We start from the raw sequence: 22,513 nt of genomic DNA on the forward strand, positions 1-22,513 counted from the left end.
CTTAGGTGCTTTGCAAGACTCTTTACCCATTTTATATGTCTTTCAACTACCCAAAAGTCAAAAACATTTGTGTGATGGAAAATGTTGAAATGTGGCGACTGATCAGCAAAGTATTGTACACTCAGCACGTATCCTTGCCGGGGTCCGGGGCCGGGCCGAGCCCCGGGCGGGGGTTTGGAGGCGGTAGCCCCCAAAGCGGGCGAAGCCCCCGAGAAAAAAAAATTTGTCATTTTTTTGTTGATGAAAACCGACATTGTAATAAAACCCTAAAAAGGCCGACTTTGTTTGTTGCCCTAAAAATGCATGTTATAAGCGGTCGGGATGCTTAAGGCATTGTAAGGTTGATGTACTAATTTTGCTAGATAATAAGAAAGATTGGACGGTTTTGTATGGTGGACGTAACCCATTTTGGGTGAACCACGTTAAATCTCTATGTTATCTGTGTCCTATTTTATTTCTTTATCTTTTGTATTTAAATCTGCATATAATTGTTAGTTCATATTTGCTTTGGATCTGCTTGAAACCCTAACAGAAAAGACTTTGTTGTTTGAAGAAGCATGCTTCTACCAACACAATGTCTAAAGATAATATTTTGCCCCAAAAATCAAATGTTAAAAGAATTTCTTGCAAGTCTATATTTTTTATATTGAAACTCAAAGTTGTTAAGAACTTTATATTGGTGTGTGTGCACCAAGATGGTGTGCAAAAAAGTAGACACACCAAAAAAACTTGAAAAAATAGAAACCGTGTTTGCGGTTTTAAAATTTCAAAATACCCCGTACGCGGTTAGGTTCGTTGTGGCCGAGCCTAAAGGGTCAAAACCGCGTACGGGGTCCTTTTAGAAATAAGACCACGTACGCAATCCTTTAGGAACTAGGACCCCATATGTGGTCTTAGTTCCTTTGGAACTAGGTCCCTGCTAATAAATTATTATTTTTAAACTGTCAATTGTAATTTTTTTTACCCCACAGCCGAGAAGGAGTTTAGACATGTCTTACCCTCCAAACCGCACACAGGATCAATTTATTCACACCCAATCACCATGGAAAGAGGTTAGCTATGATTTTTTTTGTTTTTCTTGCACATTTGATAAATTTTATTTATGTTTTCAATTTAAATTCATTGATTTTGATTAGTTTTTTTAATTTTTTATTACCAATATCATATTCTAAAATCTAGAACCACAACAAGATCCACCTCAAAACCCACAGCAAACACCTCCAGCTCCTCCTTTAGACCGTACAGCAGCTACACATGAGGAATTGCTTGATCAGTTAGGGCAAAACACTGCTAAAATAACTAGACTTATTAATAGATTGAAAACATCTGAGCTTGAGCATCATTTATCCCTTGCCACTAGCCTAGAAACATTGGCTAGTGGTACCAATCCAGTTTCGAGTCAAATTACAAAATGGGGAAACTATAGGGATAGGTGTCGCACTTTTTATGCTTATGGGTTATCATATGATGCAGTGAAAAATAAAAACATAAGTAAAGCATAAATATGTGTTATTTTTGTTGATCCTAGAACAAGTGAGTCCTTACCTCTTAATGCAAAGAGGTTTCCCATACATTGGTGTACCAATTTGCAGATGAAGAATCTTTTTTGGAATAGGTGGTGGATGGTCTTTGACGAATCACCTTGTAATAATTTTGAGGTTCCATTATATTTTTTGAGGAAAGTATATTGTGAGTTTGTCCTCAATGAGCGGCCTAATTATTTTGATATGAGAGATTTCCATGGTAGAGGTGGAGGCTCTGCCCAAGATAGACCTGGAGCTCGTAGGGTATTAGACCCGCAGAGTCGTCGCCCCTAGCACCCAAACCCAATGTGCATGTGATGGTCCCACTAGCCCTAAAAGAGTCTATGGAGCTACAGACTCTTCAGATGGCCACAGTATTGACGGATGTGATCATCCAACATGGGACACAGTTAGCACACCCTCTTGGCTCGGATGATAATCCATTAGATGAGGCAGTTGGCGCTAGTCAATCCATTGAGCATGTGTGTCCCACTTGCTCAAGCATATGCACAGGGATGGATGTTGAGGCCAGTGCAAATGGTTCCACATCCCATTTATGCACAATTAGCGGGAGCAGATGTCAAACCTGCACGACTGAGGATATGGTGTTGACGGATGAATTGATGGACAAGTTGTTTGCTAGTCAGCCGCAGACACGAGTGTGTTAATTTAAATTCATAACATTTTATTTATTAGTCTCTTAAGATTTGTAATTGTAAATGAATTTTCATTTGTAAATCGATTTAAATTGATACAAACAATATGCATTTCAAGATGCAGCAGCAGGTGTTAATACACTAGCTGATATTCCTCCCACAGTTATTGCAGCTGCAACTTCGACACCCGGGGTATAAATTTTGTAAAATAGAATAGTACTTTGAATTCAAAAAAAATTATAAGATATACTAACTCTCTTTAATGCTTGACATTTTTTTGTTTTGTAGGTGTTGACAGCGGACCAAATGTCCCACATTGATGATGTCACACTCTCAGTGATCGATTTTGGCCTACAAAGCTATGCGGTATAATATTTTGTACACCTTATTTTGTGTATTCTTTTGATGGAATATGAAAGTCATTTAATTTTAGATTTATTAAATTGTGTTTAATATTATCTACTAATATCTCTTGTGTCAATTTTGTTTGTTTTAGGGTACCCCCTCTGTGTCTAGGCCTCGTCCTCAGCGAAAGAAATCCTCAACGATGCCTAAATGTGGGAAGAAGGTAATTGAACACATTTTTAATTGTACAATTATTTGAAAAGGTTGAAATTATCTTAGTTGGAATTTATAGATTGATTACTGTTTTTGTCTATTTATATACAGCGGCCATTGGGCTTTGTAGATTTCTTGAATGCACCTGATTCGCCCGAGGATCGAGAGAGGGTAGAGATATGTATCTCTACTTTATTTTCTTGATTTGATGATTATATGCACGTGTACATGTGAACTTGTGATAAATTATAATCTTATCATTTTTCATACAGGAAATATCCATAGCCGCTTCATTAATGGCGAGCCCTCCTCCATGTAATGGAGAAGCATCTCAGGCTCCAGTACACTTTTATTTTATATATTACATTAATTGTATTTAACCTACAATACTTATCATTATATTAATTGTATTTAATATTCAATCATTTTTCATGTATGTAATAGCCACAGTTGCTCCATCAATGGCGAGTAGTCCTCAAACTACTAGAGAAGCATCTGAGGCTTCTGTACACTTTTGTTCTCTATATTGTAGATTTTTAATGTTTTTGATCTATATATGTTAGTACATTGTATTAATTGATTTTAATCTACAATAGACCCCTACGCCATTCAACTATAACTTTTATCCTTTCAAGTTTATTTTCAAGAAAACTCCTAACACTGACAAGGAGAAGAGAAAGAAGGCAATAGATCTTAGATCAACAGATGAGGTGATCTGCATTTCAATTGCAAAGAAATTATGGTTAAATGAATAGTTATGTTGATAATTGTGAACTATTTTCTACAAAAGGATTCTAACTTGGCTTTTGAATTGTGGTTGTGCAGCCATCTACAGAGCCGCATACTGCATCAAAAAGGCTCGATTTTGATGATCCACCACAAGTATAGGATCATATAGTGTTAGTTGTGGTCATTGAATGACCAATACATGTAGATATATTCTACATTTTTATTGCATATCGATTTGGAAATGGCATATGCCACATTGTTTGTAAAACTTGAATTGCCTTGGCATATATGCCTTTTTTGATATATATAAATGTTGATATTAGATCCAATAAATGTGTATTGTGTTTATTATTGTGCATTTCATTGATATTGATAGGCATATTCGATACATATAGAATTTGTTCATTGTGTTACTTATTGTGCATTTTGATATATATAAATGATTATTTATAAAGAATTTGTTCGGTGTATTCGATAGTTGCCCTTTTATAAAGTTAAGTGAATATTTGCCTATGTAATCAACAATATGAATATAAACAACAAAAAACTATGATATAAAGAATTGAAATTGTGGAATATATTTGATAAACTTTGTAAAACATTCAATTAACCCTACAAAACTTCTTGTCTCAATCAAAATAAAATTCAATGGTAATGGTCAGATTCAATATGTGGTAATGATCATTGGATGCTTTTGATTCCTTTCGTCAAATTTCGGTTTTTGTCTTGTTTTCCATTTTTTTTAATCTAAATAAGGTGATTTGGGACCATTAATGATCATTTCAAATTATTTGTGAAAGTTTGGGGTCATTTGGATAAAAGATATAAAAGTTACTCAGTTGTTGTCAAAGTTGCTCAATTGTTGTCAAAGTTATCAATGTTGTCAAAGTTTCATCGTGGGCACAAAACAACATCACAAGTGTGTCCAAGTGGGGATTTTTATGCTAGGCATGCTCCTTTTATGCCTCCCAAATCACCAGAACTTCGAGAGCGATACCCTACCGATGCGATCTCTCAAGTGCCCTGAGTCCAAAAAATTATCAAACTTTGACGGACTATTTCTCGCAATCCATGATGCATATGATCGATCTATTTGAACCTATAGGGTCACGTGAGGCTTGTCTACAATGACCTGTCTCAGTTTTTTACGAATCGAAACCATTTTCAAATGGTAGCATTTTTTCACCTGCTATGAAAATCGTCAGTGGCATGTAGTGCAAAGTTGCAAGATGGGCTAGATTTGATTTCGTTCATCGTGGGCACAAACCAACATCATGAGCACGTCCGGGTGGGAAATTTTACACTAGGGATGCTCCTGTTGTTCCTCCCAAGGAACTCAAACGTTGAGAGCCATACCCTATCGGCGCAATCTCTCAAGTGCCCCGAGTCCAAAAAATTGTCAAACTTTTACAGATTGTTTCTCACAATCCAGGACGCATATGATCGATATGTTTGAACCTATAGGGTCACGTGAGGCTCATCTACAATGACCTATCTCATTTTTTTACGACTCGGAGTCATTTTCAAATGGTAGCATTTTTTCACCTGCTGCAAAAATAGTCAGTGGCATGTAGTGCAAAGTTGCAAGATAGGCTAGATTTGATTCCATTTGTCGTGGGCACAAACCAACATCACAAGAACATCCAGTTGGGCATGTTTACGCTAGGAATGCTCATGTTGTGCCTTGCAAGGCGCCCGAACGTCAAGAGCCATACCCTAATGGGGCAATCTCTCAAGTGCCCAGAGTCCAAAAAATTGTCAACCTTTCACGGATTATTTCTCGCAATCTAGGATGCATATGATCAATCCATTTGAACCTATAGGGTCATGTGAGGCTCATCTACAATGACCTATCTCGGCTTTTGACGACTTGGAGTCATTTTTAAATAGAAGCATTTTTTCACCTGCTGCAAAAATCATCAGTGGCATGCAGTGCAAAGTTGCAAAATAGGCTAGATTTGATTTCGTTCGTTGTGGGCACAAACCAACATCACGAGTGCGTCCGGGTGGGCAAGTTTACGTAAGCATGCTCATGTTGTACCTCTCAAGGTGCCCGAACGTCACCCTACCGGTGCGATCTCTCAAGTGCCCTGAGTCCAAAAAATTGTCAAACTTTGATGGACTGTTTCTCGCAATCCAGGATGCATATGATCTATTTGTTTGAACCTATAGGGTCACGTGAGGCTCGTCTACAATGACCTATCTCGGTTTTTGACGACTCAGAGCCATTTTCAAATAGTAGCATTTTTTCACCTGCTGCAAAAATCGTTAGTGGCATGTAGTGCAAAGTTGCAAGATAGGCTAGATTTGATTTCGTTTGTCGTGGGCACAAACCAACATCACGAGCATGTCTAGGTAGGCAGGTTTACGCTAGGCATGCTCTTGTTGTGCCTCCCAAGGTGTCTAAATGTTGAGAGCCATACCCTACAGGTGCGATCTCTCAAGTGCCCTGAGTCCAAAAAATTGTCAAACTTTGACAGACTGTTTCTCGCAATCCAAGATGCATATGATCGATCCATTTGAACCTATAGGGTCACATGCAACGATAAATTTAAGAAAACCCATCTCAAAAAATTGTATTAAATTTTGGTGAATATTTAAAAATAATAATAATAATAATAATAATAATAATAATTTTTATTGGCGAATCTTTCCTTTTTAAAAAAAATATATATTAATTTTATTAACAAATTTTTTTTATCAATTTTTTTGGTAGAAAATATTGATGGATCTAGGAAAATAATTAGAGTATGTTGTAATTACTATTGCAAATCCTTTAATTTTAAAAAATAGTTTTCTATAGAAAAGTAAAGGCCTGAAGGTGGAAATCATTAATGAGTTTAATGGGTAGACTCTACTTTATTTAGTTTCTACCGTTAATTTAAAATAATCTAATATCCCTCTTTGTATTTTGTGAGATAAAATGTACCAACAATTTGTAATACTCATAGGGCTAAAAAAATTCTTTTAGACCATTGATTTTCATTGAGGTCAACAATTCAAAAGCAATTTCAAACCCCACGAGCATTACAACTTGTAGGTATAATTTACCTTATGGAATATTGAAGGTCATTAGATTGTATTTTAAATCAATGGTGGCAACTAAATATTGTTGATATAACCCTAAAGTAACTAATAATTATTATATATTATTGGCAAATTAATTTAGATTTCTACAATAAATTATTAAATGTTGGCAAATATGATCCAATCATGTATCGAATATTATGGTGAATCTTTGAGTTAAAAAAATTTTAAAAATAAAATCTTTGGCGATTTAAATAACACTAAAATAAAAATTTGTAAAAATGTGGCGATTCAGGTCACCTTAAAAGTTGAACTTATTAGCCAAATTTTGAATCCCAAATTTCAAAAAATAGCCAATTGGCGAATATTAGCCACTACAAATTTCACTGGTCACATGAGGCTCATCTATAATGACCTATCTCGGATTCTGACAACTCAAAGCCATTTTCAAATGGTAGCATTTTTTATCCCTTCCCAAGCTCTCTAACTGTAAACCCACCATAGGAAAAGCCAAAACTCCCACTTCCAAACGTGGTTTATCTCAATGCCAAAACCAACCCCGCTTATTAGATCATATAAACTCAAAACCCTTAAGATATTCAAAACATAGTCACATATATTCAAAAAAATAGTCACATATATTCAAAAAATAGTCACAAAATATAGTCACATATATTCAAAAAATAGTCACAAAACAGTCACATATATTCAAAAAACATTTTATAAATCATCTCATGGGATTTTATACAAAATTTGGCATTTAAATATGTGTGAATTAGCTCATTGCCATTTAAATATACAAAATTTGGCTTTTAAATATGTGTGAATCAACTCATTGTCATTTAAATATATAAAATTTGGCATTTAAATATGTGCGAATTAGCTCATCGTCATTTAAATATACAAAATTTGGCATCTAAATGTGTACAAATCAGCTCATGGCCATTTAAATATACAAAAAATGAATATAAAACAATTTGCCGACGATATATACAAAATTCTCAAAATCATTCTACCCTAAACCGTAGAATCAATCAAGTGAGCCTTCTGGATTGGCTCTAACCCGTATTGTGTCAAGTATTGCCTTGTGGTCAGATTCATGAACTTTTCATAAAATCTTGTTATGAGGTCTACCATGATACTTAATCAAATGAATATTTGTTGCAACAACAAGGTTGGAGAAATGAAGAATATGTCTGTGTTTCAAAATCCTCGAACAACCAAACATCAGAATTCTTGATAGGGTCTCTCCTAAGCCATGTTCCTGTCATGAGAACAGACCCTACTGGATACTCAATACCCTCTCCGTCAATGATTGTGGTTGTCAATTTTCTCTTAGGCTCAATACAATGACACAAAAAGTAATACATTCCTTCTTCATTGTTCTCTTTTGCAACAACTGCATACACATGACCTGCACATTATAGAATGATAATTAATACCAAAAATAATGTTTGATGTAACAAAATGAGCCAAAAAAAATTCTTACAATAAAATTTACCCAAAAAATCACCTGGTTCTACTAGGTCGAATACATGATCAAAATCAACTAATGCTTCCATTTGGTTCAACTGCAGAGCTCTGGGAATTTGATAGGTATCAATGGGAAGCATTGGTTTACAAGACCATTTGTCAACCCACTCAATGTGGTTCACATTCTTCCCACAAAAAATACATACATGAAGAGCAAAAACATACGATCTATCTAGTATAAATTACTGGTGAGCTTGCATTTGAACTTCAAAATGAGTGCATGTCACTGGATCCTGCAACTGTACAACAACCCTAATAGTTTTCAATGTCAGATTCAGTGATCAACCAAAAATATCTATGAACCATTGACGTACTTGCGTTACTTGGTCGCATTGTAGAGTTACACCATCGCAAATTGTTGTTGCATCTGTCAGCTCAGCACTACCTTTGTACTTCAATTCTTCTCTATCTAGGGCTCTTTTTACGCATGCTTCTGCACCATTGTGCTCTTCCTTTCCATGCCTAGCCTTAGTCAAATTCCAACAATGTTGTACACCGCTTGTCACATGCATCCTACTCAACCAATAGAACATCCTTGCATTTTTAAATTGCGAGGTACAATTATCTAACCATATTATGTGTTGCTTGTATCGTATATTCTTTTCCTTTAAACTATCATAGAAAACTTTAAAGCATCCTTACACAAACTCTAACGAATGTGTACAATCGTCACTTATGTAGAAGTGATACTCTCTTACAACCTTTCTATCCTCCTCTGTGTTATCATCTGCATGCATGAATGTTATGTGTACAAAAATAGAAACTTGTGTAAGATGTTAATACATAGATTGCACTTCATTTTGAGGTTGTAGTGTATAATTTTCAGCAAAATCAACTATAGAGACAATGGTACCAAGAGGAAATGTGTCCTTGCATAACTTGAATTGCTCATCTAACCACTGAGCTCTATGTGTATGCATTATGTACTCATAAACTAGTTTCTCTTTAAACGTTCTCATAAAATCAGCTATGCATATATCGTTTTTCACTAACTCACATCTCTTCAATTCTTTTCCATCTTTAACCCCATATGTCATTGTCTTGTACTTTCCAAAAGATACTAGTTTCTTACCAATTTCATGTGTGTTATCCAAATGTAGACATCTTGGCAAATGTTGCAAACCACCACATGTAACACAAGAACCTTTCAAACACATCATCTTATAATAAATGCAACCATCATCTCTTTTACACAACACACTTGAAAAAAAATCTCTTGGTGACTTAGGAGGTGGTTGTATATTGCATTCTTGCAAAACATCGTGCAAAGTACAAGACATATGACCATAAATATCATAGTGCATGAAAAATTCAATATGCATCCTACAATAACACATGGTGCGTACATGATTAATCTTAATATAAAAAGGTTTTGCCATTTCAAAAAATCTTTGACTAATTTTTATTTCAGGAACTTTTGAAAGAATCTTTCATAAAAATTTCTTTGAGTCATATCCAAATAGTGTTTGGCATGTGGCTCACGATTTCTAGATCCAATTTGCCTTCTAACATCTCTTTGGTTAGGCGAAACCATTGCGTTGTCGTGCCAAAATGTTTCAATTAATGTTCTTAGTGCATCAACAACCACCTTGTCTTTGCATGGTAGTCTACCCGAGAACACCCAAAGAGAATTATTGTTAGGATCCTCTATTTTCTCTCACCTATCTAATGCTTTACGTAATTTTGTTCTACTTATGTTTAATGACTTACTTGTTTTGCTTATCAAACGATCTTTTTTTATTTTCTTGCTCATTATGGCTGATGTAATAACACGTCTAGTAACATTAGAATCTTTAGTACATGATTTTGAATGAATAGTTTGATATGCATCAAATATATTTCTCACAATAGTTCTTTCGTTATTACTTTCAGATGATCTTAGGCCTAGAATTTTCATTCTCTCTAAAATTCAAATTTTTAATCATTTCAACAATTAATTAGCATCTTGTAGTTTGATTTAAGTTTTCAAAAACATTTTGCCATACTATTTTAACCATTCTCCTACAAGATCGTTCATTCATTTTATCAGGCATTGGCTTCAAAATATTTTCATTGATGTCAATTAGATACTTTGTTTCCCTACGAATGATTATAGGAGGTGTTAACATCAGTGCATTGCGTGCATTAGGTACATTCATCGCATCAAATAGAGATGGTGTATGTTCATCATTGTGTACATTAGGTACATTCATTGCATTAGGTTCATACGGTAAATCAAATGTTGTTGGTGCATCTTAATCATTTGTTTGATTATTCATTGTGATCTCTTCTTCAATTGCATTATGTTCGTTTGGTAAATCGAATTGAGATGTTCAGGATGACGTACCTTCTTGTCTCATTTCTCTTATGTCACGTAATTTCTTCATACACTGCCTTTGCCTTTCTTTATCTGCCTCTCATTGTTCCACCGTTCATTGCTTGTTCTTTCCCGTTGTTAATACCGGTTGTCCTAAATAGAATCATTTTACATATATATGTAAACAAAAGTTCTTAAACAATCAAATAACCATAAAATTGAACAATCGTGACTATTAAATAATATATATATATATATATATATATATATATATATATATATATATATATATATATATATATATATATATATATATATATATATATATATATATATATATATATATATATATATATATATATATATAAACAAAAGTTCTTAAATCAAAACTATTAAACAATCACAATAACATTGACCAAACTAATAAGAACAACAATTCAATCATTTGAAATCATGCAAAACAAAAATTTCACTTACTTCTACATATAAAATTGTCATAGAAGCACAGTAATAGTTGCAGTGGGGCCTTCAACGACCTCAAAAAACTTTTTTTGAGGTCGTTGAGGTTGTTGGGCAACTAAAACTATGTCCAAGAACCGCATACGCGCTATGTTTAGTAATCTCGTGAGTGCTTTTAGTCCCTAAAAATGCTCATTAGCCAACGTCCATATTCTTAGTACCCAGTACGCGCTTTTAACTTATCAAAACCCTGTATGTGTTACTTCCAGTAAATAAAATGTGAAGGAAAAGGGAGGGAGGGAGGGAGATAGAGGGAGGGAGATAGAGGGAGAGGGAGGGGCGGGACGGAGGATGGAGAGGGAGGTCCATATTCCTAGTACTCAGTACGCGCTTTTAACTTATCAAAACCCTATATGCGTTACTTCCAGTAAATAAAATGTGAAGGAAAAGGGGGAGAGAGAGAGAGAGAGAGAGAGAGGGGGGGGGGGGGAGAAGGCAAGAGTACAAGTGATAGTAGAGTAGGTAGGAGGAGAAAGCTTGAAAGTGTTTCTGAATTTTCTCTACACAAGAAAAGTGGTTGATAATGAAATTTTTGCCAATTATAAACAACTTGTGAAGCTTGCAGCCAATTTTTCAAATAAAGAAGTTGTTTACCAAGTTGAATTTGTGTATGGATGTGGTATGGAGGAAGGAAGACAAGGGGAGCATGATGGTTTGTTATTTTTGTAAGTAGTATTGATACTGCTTTTTATATTGTAATAATGGTTCATCTTGCCACCTTAGGACACCATATGACCCATTAGGACATCATATGCTCCTAAAGGGTCATGAGGTGTGATAAGGGGTCACATGATGTCATTAGGTGTTATTTGGGGTCCTAGGGGAGAGAGAGAGAGAGAGAGAGAGAGAGAGAGAGAGAGAGCTCAGATTAAGGACATTTCATTGTCTTTTGTTTTATGATATATTGGCAAGTGAATAGTTCAGATATTTTTCGGGCCATGTTTGAAGGGGATATGATGGTTCAAAAGAAAGGAGTGATTGTGATAAAGGAGGTGGGAGATAAGATTATTATGTTCCAAGTGGTATATAATGAGATGGGTAAACAAAATATAGTGATGAAAGAGGTGGGAGGAGAAATTATTGTGTTTCAGGTTGCAGGTTTCATGGAGAACAAAAGAGTAGAAGTGATAGTGGAGGAGGTAGGAGGAGAAAGCTTGAAAGTGTTTCTGAAGTTTCTCTACACAAGAAAAGTGGGTGATAAGAGAGAGAGAGAGAGAGAGAGAGAGAGAGGGGATGGGGTATGGAGGAAGGGAGAGAGGGGGAGCATGCTGGTTTGTTATTCTTGTAAGTAGTATCGGTACTGCTTTTTATATTGTAATAATGGTTCATCTTGCCACCTTACGATACCGTAATTTCATCTTGCCATCTTGACCCCTTAGGACATCATATGCTCCTAAAGGGTCATGTGGTGTTATGTGGGGTCCTAAGAGGGACAAAGAGAGAGAGAGAGAGAGAGAGAGAGAGAGAGAGAGAGAGAGAGAGGAATAAAAAAGGGAGGGAGGGAGATGGGGGGAGAGGAAGAGATGTCACACGATGTTGTTAAGGGTCACATGGGGTCCTAATTGAGCCACGCATGTGTTACAACACCGTATGACCCATTAAGATATCATACATGGTCCAGAGGGGTCATATGGCATCATTGGGGGTCATGTAGGGTCATAATGGGGCCGCACATGTGTTAGAAGATCATATGGTATTAAGGGGTCATATGTGTGCTAAGGGACCTTACATGATGTCATTAGGTGTTATGTGGGGGGGGGAGAGAGAGAGAGAGAGAGAGAGAGAGAGAGAGAGAGGGGGGGGGGTAGGAATACAACGTACAATAAGATATCAAAAGACAATATATATCAATATACATGTACATATACATACACATAAAATATCAAAAGATAATACACACATACATATTATATATATTATACATGTATATATATATTATAAACATACATATATGTATACATATATTATAAACATACATATATGTATACATACATCATACACATTATATACATTACAATACATATGTGTGTGTATATATACACATTATATATGCATGCAATATCTACATATATACATATACATATATGTATGCACACACACATTTTAAACATACACATTAATTTCTTTATGGTATAGTATCACAGGGAGAACCGCGTACGAGGTATTTTCTCCTTACAACCACGTATGTGTTGCTTATTCAAAAAAAAAACCCATACGTGGTTCTTATTCAAAAGAAACCTTGTACACGCTCTTGTCTGTTTAGGCTTGTGAATGGGCTTGGATGACAAAGATGTGGTTTGGAAGTTTGATTTCCCTCCATTTCCCTCCTTTTTGACGTGTTTTGTTTTATGAACTTGGTTTCTCAACTTTATCATCATCAGGTTTTCACTTCAAGTGGGTATTACTAAAATTGCCACCATATTTTCACCCATCTTCTAAGCTTTCTAACCATATAAATTTTTTTAAATTGAACAACAATAACATATTATTATTGAATTTCTTTTACCAGTGTCTCCATAGTTCTCAGAGACATACATGTACCATTTTTTTAATAACTTTTGATCTACTTATCCAAATTTTAAAAACTTTATATATTATTGTAGTGCACTTGATTCTTTACAGAAAAAATAAATAAAATTGCATTTTCGATTGTTTTGGTGCAAGTTAAGCATCATGCACGAACAGGTACCTGATTTTTCAGGATGTGCTCGATAGGAAAAATCATTAAAAAAAATACTCAATAAAAAATTTCAAAAAAAAATACACAACTTCAGGTGCTCACTCTTACCTATCTTTCTGCCAAAGGATTTGTCAAAATACTAAATCTAACTATGACTTTTTTAATGTGCACGTCAGACACTGTGTTATGTTTTTCAGAAAAAATCAGGGTCTGTTTTCATGCACGAAAGATTTGACCCCCTTAATCTTATCCAATTTTGAAAAAAAATAGTACTTTGGAAACTAGATTCAGAGTACTGCAATCTTTGTTCTTTGAGTATCTTCATATCTTGAGTGGATGTCTCTCAACTTTCTCCTCCAAGTTCAAGTTTACCTTATTTCAAGAAGAAAAAAAAAAAGGTGTCCACTTACACCCTCATTTTTTGCACACCATCTTGGTGCACTTACCCATTGTCTGGATCCGAATGATGTATTCTAGCTTTGTACGCCAACTTTACATTTTCCTAAATGTAAATATCATATTTATTGTTATCTTTTAATTCTATCTTTGCCAAATAAGTTGAAGCTTAATGCTGCTTATCTCTTAAAGCGGATACAAAAACGCATTGATAGGTCTTGCTTGTACAAAATCTATGCTTTCGCTTCTCAACGCATTTTTTACAGCCTCTATTACAACTTGCCACTATCTTTGAACCACCCTAGTCATTTATTTGCAAATTGTATCAATAATTTAATCCTTTACTAATCTAGCTATTCTTTCCATAGTTCTAGATGGATCCAATCTGGGACCTTTAGGGTATCTAAAGTGTCTTCTAAAAAATCAATATTTAGTAGGTATCCTTGAGGACCTGATCTTTACAGAAATTTGGATATTAGTAAGTCTTCACTTTCTTTTTGACAAAATACTATATTTTGGATATATTGGACTGGGAAGAACTACTATACATGTGTAGGAGTCTCTTTGTTGAAGCAAGGATGGAAAATAAGACAAATCGGCCTTTTTGAATAGATGATGCTTCTGTTTTTCTCAAAATTGCTCTTGCATTTCAATTTCTGACCAATCATATCATCTAAGAATTATTGATGTGGCCAACCATGTTGACTTTGTATTGAATTGGAATTTCTTCTCTTTCTTCTTTACTATCTTTTGTCCTTTTCTATCTTGAATTTCCAAAAGTGAAGGGTCTATTTTTTTGAGTCTATTTTTTTTGCCTTGATTGTCTGTTTTGCCTACTTTTGGTCCCTTGCTCAGCAAGATCTGAAGCATTTTTTCGTAGAAAATAAGAACAATCAAAACATCATTCTAGTTTTTATTTTGAAGAAGATGTAGCATCACGCTTAAGCTTTCTTTCAGGAGGTTGTTTCTCTCCTTGATTAAACTCTTCACCATTGAAAACCGATCTTTCGCTTCTTAATATTTGCAAGCTTAAGATTGTCTTCATGACAGTTTTGATGTATGCACCTAGCAAGATATGACTTTTTAGGGGCTATTGAAGACTTCTAGTAATTAATTTCATGTTCATGATATGTTGAATGGCTTCACCTTGTTCAAAGACTTCCAATCTATCTCTTGGTTGTATGGATTGCATAGGAAGTATTTAGTTTAAGAATAGGATGTCAGGACACTCAAATAGACGACAAGTAGTCACTTGACTAGATGGGGAATTAATTTCACTAAAAATAAGCTTTTCATATATATCATTTTGAATTAATTTGTTTGACATATGAAAACCCTAGCCATGATGACATTTCTTCCCTTGCATGCCCAAAAGCCTGGCCAAGGGATGAAATTTCATTTGCATGCTTAAGCCCATGATAGTCATGATACTTGTCCTTCACTTGCAAAGAACCTACGAAATCAAAAATCAGGACCTAAAGCATGTTAAATTGAGACTATAGGATCCTAAAATCCGACTTGAAACCTAAAAATCAGATATTAAGATCAGACATAAAATCAAAAACCAAGTCATCATTTTACCATCTTTTAGACTAGATATTAGATTGGAGGTTGGTGAAATCTATATCATGTGTTTGATGTTGTGTTTGTTTGTTTTGCAGATGAGAGAGGATGAAGGAACCAACTGCAAGCAACATCAAGGTCCAATGCAAGAAGCAAGCATGTGGAATGATGGAGAGCAGAGATTACAACTTGGACGGGTCAAGATATTCAATGTTCAGGGAATTAAATACAAGGACTTCACAATACAAGGGAGGAGATCAACATATTCACTTTACAACTTCAGCACTGTATTTATAGCATGATAGAATCATGACAAGGAGGAAGCGTCAAAGGAAAGGCACTACAAGGCAAGTACAAAAGATCAACATCAAGGAAGGAACATATGACTATCTTGAATTTCCATCGGAAATCCAAGAATACTTGTCAAGCCAAAGGTAGTCTAAGATAGGAGATTCAAGATGGAGAGCAATGCAAGAACAAGTTCTAGACATCATAAGGAAGGAGTTTCCACATAAGAGAAAGAGATATTGGATAATGTTGAGTATCAAGAGATATTGCTCAATGATCTGCATGTTGACAAGTTGAGGTGGCATCTAGTCATCATTCCACCAATCGAAGGATTTCAAGTCAAGGATGTCCAGATACAATGTACCTGACTCACCACATGATGACACAAAGTCCAATGTACCTAACCTCATTATTCATTGGTGCACATTCAAAGGAGGACATGTGTCCTATTTATTGTAATTTTATCATTGGTCAAGCAATAAATGTTATGTAATGGTTGTAACAAACCCTAATTAAGGTATTTATCTTTCAATCTTGGCCATTGATTTGGATTTGATCCAAGCCATTCAATTGTATTGAGAGCACTATAAAAGGCTTGTTCTCCTCATTTGTAAAGATTAATAGCCAATAGCGAATAGTGAATAGATAGCAACCAGAAAGTAGAGTAAGAGAAAAGGAGATTGTTGCCAAGACTTTGTTGCAAGAAACATATTATTTTCATTGAAGAAATGGTGAATTTCATGTGTTAATTCAATATTTACATGGTCTCTACTTCTCATTTATTTTCATGTTGATTAGGTGGATGGAAGTTATTATAGATGACTAATGGTGAAATCTGTATGTTCATACTACTTGTATTTTGTTGATTGCTAAATACTTTGCATTGTCAGCTGAACTCTCTACATGAGCTTAACTTCGATTGTTGCTCACTCATTGATAAGCATTACATTGATAGTATTTATGTTCTTGGTAGTAATTTGAACAGCATTTGCTCTACTTAGAAGATCACACCAGCTTTGTGGAGTTGTTCCTTGCATAGCAAAACAAAGCATGGTTGAGTTTCACTAAGTCATTCATAGTCTCTTGCATTCTAGGAATAGTTAGTCTTCCTAAACCCTTATCCTTTTATTTTTTTTCATATCAAGCAATTTCCCGCGTTCCAACAACATTCAACATTCAAGTTCAACGCAAGTCCCCCTTGTGATTCCAGCAATATCACATCGAACCATTAAGCTTATCCACATGTCAAGAACTGACATTTAGAACCTTCGAGTCACCTCGTATGATCACATAGCTTAGCATTCGAGAAGATTTTGTTCAAGAGAGGATAAGATACCTTGGTATTTTATTCTATGTATGAAGTGCACAAAAAATACATCAACAGGACCATCTTGTATATGGGTAACGTACTTGTTGTCAAGATTTATTTTGGTTTTTTGCCTTCTTTGGGGTCCTTTTCTCTTTGGATGTAATGAGGGTACTTATAAACCCTCTTTCTTACTCTCCTTGTTTTCATGCTTCCTTGTTGATATCCTCTATATTTAGGCTTGTACTCTTGATCAAACTTTGGCACATTTGAGCAGTGACTTGGAGATATATGGTACTAGTGCAAATTTTTCTTTTTGCATATAGTTTATTTACCTTAATGCATATTTGGACCTAGGATAGGATAAACCTACTTCGGTAGGTATCTACTGTTGGTGTAAATAAAGGTTTTGGACCTAGTAAAGGTCTTGTACCTAGTGTTTTCACTAGTTCCTAGTGGGGGACTTATTCACATAGCTTAAGTTTACTTAGGTCCTAGGTGTCCTTCTAGAGGATTGGTTAGTTGTCACATGATCTTATCTCATCTCATGACACTACCTATGTCGACACTTTAGTTGTCTCATTGCATAGGATTATGACACATGTCAAGATCTTGTCTATCATGTACATTTTCATTTCCATTTCTTTATTCAACCATTAATCAATCTTACATTTTTTAAACAAGCTATTCTTGCCATTCTCTTTTGTGGAAGTTATTTTGCTCTTTTAGGGATCTTGGAGGTGTTAGTAGTCACCAATCTACTCCTATATCTACTTAGGTAGTTTTCTTGTGTGACTTGTACTTCCTAATTTGATGGAGATGTTGTGCACACATGTGACTAAATCTCCTTTATCCCACACTGGTTGTACATTTACACACCTTAATAGTGTTTTCTATATGTACCTGATTGTAGCTAATTGTTGAGCATCTCTTGTGCATCTGTGTACTTTGGTTGTACATAGAATTTGCATATTGCAATCCATTGATTTGTTGGTCTATTTGTACTTGCCTTCAGTCTGTAGGTCTTGGGTGGCTTTCATAGCTAAATCTTACATGGCCATTTTAAGGCTTGCAAAAGAAATCTATCTTTCCCTAGCCCTCCATCCGTTTAATCCACGAATCTAACAATTCTGCATATACTTGGCCTTAACATTGTTTTATTTCAACTTCCAATAGATTTTGTACATATTTTACCTACCTTTCTAACTATGGCATTCCTTCAAGATCATCTTCTCCATCATCTAGAGCTCTCACCAATGAACGAATAGATGACCATTCTTGGGGCATTTGTCCTTGTAGCCATGTTATGTGCTCTTGCTGTTGGCTGATCCAAGTTTGATTATTCATCGAGTTGTCAATGTGGCCCTCCAAACCACATTGCATTCAAATCTACATCAATCCTTTCTTCTTGATTCTACTTGTGGGTATTGATTTCCAAATTTTAAGGAAGTAACTCTTTTCCTCTTGAAGATCTGTTGACTGCCATACAAACCCTCTTTCCACAATTTGTAAAGATAAGAAAACTGTTTCAAAAACAAATTGATTTGTAATTTCTAAGGTTTTCTGTGTAGGAATTATTAGAATATAAAATTCAACTATCGCTTAACTGCTCACATAATTAGACATTCTTAGAAGGTATAATGCTGTGTAAACCAGAAAAATAAGAAGTCAATACACAAAACTAAGAATTTATCCTGAAAAACTCAAAGAGGGGGGGAAACCTAGCTGGTAGAAGCAATTCCTCATTTACCACAATGTTATCAATCAATTAAAGAACACGTACATAGAGTAGATACAACTGATAGCTGCTCCAGTTGCTCAGTGTCAAGTCCACAATATCTTCTACAGCTTAATTCTTCTAAATTTGATCACTACAACACACACAGAAGCCTTGAATGATGTAACCCAACCTTCTTGTGCCTTTGCATAGATACTGGAATCTCTCTCATGCCCTAGGACCTAGAACTGGAATTGGAATAAGAAAAGTTGAAGTGTTCATTTCAAAGTCTGTATTTTGTTATCAGGTTGAAACTGCCCTTTTGTGCAGGGTTCATTTCAAAGTCTGTATTTTGTTATCAGGTTGTAACTGCCCTTTTGTGCAGGCAGCGGTTACGAAATGCATCTTAAGGGGAACTGGGGTTGGAACTGCCCTTTTGTGCAGGGCTCATTTCAAAGTCTGTATTTTGTTATCAGGTTGAAACTGCCCTTTTGTGCAGGCAGCGGTTACGAAATCCATCTTAAGGGGAACTAGTGATTTCAAAATTGCGTTGGGGTGGTTACAAAATTGCCTCCTGCAGGGACCTTCAGTTTCATTCTATTAACAAAGGTGTTTCTGCTGCTTATCATTATTAGGAAACCGCACACTCATTGTGTCATGCCCACTTTTTTCACACGTGGGACACGACACCTACAATTTTTTCTTTAAAACACATTAACAATTCATAATTAATATTCGATCTGAATTTGATAAAATACTAATGTTTCTAAATACTAACTTCTGCACCTTGTGACAGAATCTTCGTATCACCAACAGGATGCTGCCTGAAGACAAGGAACCTAACGAGGAAATATTACTATTATTTTTTTTTAATCTCCAAGACAAACTAATATAAATTTTGATTGTCATGATGGAGTCAATAATGTATTTAAATAAACCCACTAAGACTAGTATTAAACAATGCTAAATAATGCGTAAGGTTATTTGAATGAAATGATTTTTGTTTTAACACATTAGGTTTTTTCACTTTCAGATCCTTATGAATCAGATTCTCTCAAATTTACTCCATTGCTAGTTTGAGGTTACATGGGATCCTTGGGATCTATTTACACAACCTATTTGGACTTTCAGTTCTTCACATGGACAAGTTGGACATTTGTTGGTTTTTCTGAGCAGAAGAGTGGAAAGGAATGGCTTATTTTTGTGGCTAGATCTTGGGAATAACAAGAAGTGGTGGCACTCTTTGCTGGATATAAACAAGGCTTGAGAGATGATGCCCAGAGACAAACTACAATCAAGAGCTTTCTGAGACGATTTACAAAAATTGTTTTCCAAAATTGCAAGTAGAGAATGCAGGTCTGTATTGAAAGTGAAGCACTAAAAGATCCTTCTTCAACAATAAGGATTTGCATGGTCAAGTGAGTTAGTCTTTTATCTCTTGATTGAACAGGCAGTGGTAAATTAAGGACGCTGGGACAAAGATAGTCTTGTAAAGCAAGAAACATGCACAAAAGTTGCTATGATGTCTTGTAATGCATCAAGGTTTGTAGCTGTCAAATCATGGCTGAACAAGGTAACATTGCTGATGCTTATTGCATTGTATGCAGGGAGGACACAGATGATCATATCTTTTGGAAGACTTGTATAATTAGAGGGTTTTGGGATTGTTTGTGAGCTGAATTCCATTTCCCTTTGCTGTCTCTCTCTTGGTAAGGACCTCTTCTAGGAATTTTTTTATACTCACAGACAGCTGCAAGAGTTTATTGTATACTCGGTTGGAAGCAATCAGTTTCCTTTCGAGGACATTAAAGCAACTTTTCTGAATGATATACTCCACCCTGTTTGGGGAACTTTCGACATTGTAGACAAGATTTGGCTTTCATTGTGCAAGCTAAGCTTGATGGTTTTGGAAGATTGACAATTACTTTCACACTGGGATGCAAAGTCTACGTGCTTTCTTTCCTTGCATATATAGTCCAATTGTTTGTGCAGTCAATAATGCTTAACTGATGGAAATTATCAATGGAATTATAGGAGGTGTGTTTCTTCAAAAAAATTTGATTGTAGTATAGTAGCTCAAAAGATATTTCTAGTTATGGAATTGGCACGAAGAATCAAACTTCTTCAGGTTCCTACATCAAGGATAATATACTTTTCCTGTAAAGAAAAATAATATGCATATAACCAATTAAAGACTACCCTTTGAATGCCGAATGCGAACAATCTGACAAGATCAAGCATTTTCTGTATGAAGTGTAACATTATATTGTTATTTTGATGATCAAGCAGCTCGCTCTGAGAGCCCTGATGCCATTTTGAGATGCATTAGACAGCCAAAAGAAATCGAGTGTAACCAGTAGCTAAAGAAGAGAAAAAATGATTTTGCAACCAAAAAACAATGTTATTTCTCATATTGATTGACATAATTTTGAATATAAAACTTGGCAAGAAAACTTTATTGAAAAAACAGACAGCCACGAGAACTTTTGCAACTCATTTTTCATTGTAATATAGCAACAATAAAAATACAGCTAAATCCTACAAACAACACTTGCACATGAAACCCAAAACAGATGACAGGCTCACTTGTTCTCATCTCCATTCTGGTTTGCTATTAAAATGAATACACACCCACACAAGAAGAAACAAATGGAAATATATAAATTATCACAATCAACAAACCATTTTACTTCAATCAACATTTGGACAAAAAGAAACCATTCTAACAGCTTTGATTCAAAAAAAAAATCAAGCTTGGAATAACCCATAAAACCAATATGGTTACAGACAAACCACTTGCAGCATGCTTGAATGATGTGGATTTTATTCCACGGAATTGGTATCTCGCTTGGATATGAACTGAAAAGCAATTAATATTTACCATGCTCCTTTGCAGGAGAATATAAGATAATACTTGCCCATTCTCAGGCCGTCCAATATTTTCCAGTATATTAATACAACCAAGATAAGATTTTGGACAGCTAGTTGAAGCTATCAATATCAGATACTTCAGGTCTTGATATAAGAACCATCAATGAAAACAATCTGAATAACTATTTATTAAAATATATATATATATATATATATATATATATTTATTTGTATACAGAAAATAGAATAATATGTCATGTCATGAACACTTTCACTGTTCTGCAGCAGAATTCAATACAACCCGTCTTACAGACAAATTACTTTCAAAGCATCACAATCCTTGTCCACGGGATATCTAGAAAGATTGCATTATATTGGTAATCATTTAACTGCTTGCAATTTATCATCTAGATCACTCCTACAAGATTCAAAGCTGGATTATCCTCCAATCTAGAGGCACGAAATTAAAAACTAAAAGCCCACCTTAAAGGAAAGCAGTCAATTATGGCAGTGGTGTGGTGATTATAGCAACCTACCAAAAAGTGCACTGCAAAAAAAACCATTACCCCATTTTGGAAGGCCATTTCTGCAAATAATTGTAATAATTACGGTTGTCCATTAGGGCAATGCAGCAGTGATAAACCTACAAATTTCTGATCCATTTTCTGCAAAGTATTCTTAATTTGCTTGATGAAGAGAATTTCATACCTCTGAAAAGATAGTCACATATGACTACATAAAATCAACGAAACCCGGGGGCGTGTCCTGGGCCTGAAAACCCCCATCCCAGTCCCAGGGACGTTTCGGGGACTTGGGGACGGCCAAGGAACGTAAATTTCAGATCCATTTTC

Source organism: Cryptomeria japonica, chromosome 2 (genome assembly GCF_030272615.1).
Source record: "Cryptomeria japonica chromosome 2, Sugi_1.0, whole genome shotgun sequence".
In the NCBI taxonomy this organism is placed as follows: domain Eukaryota; kingdom Viridiplantae; phylum Streptophyta; class Pinopsida; order Cupressales; family Cupressaceae; genus Cryptomeria; species Cryptomeria japonica.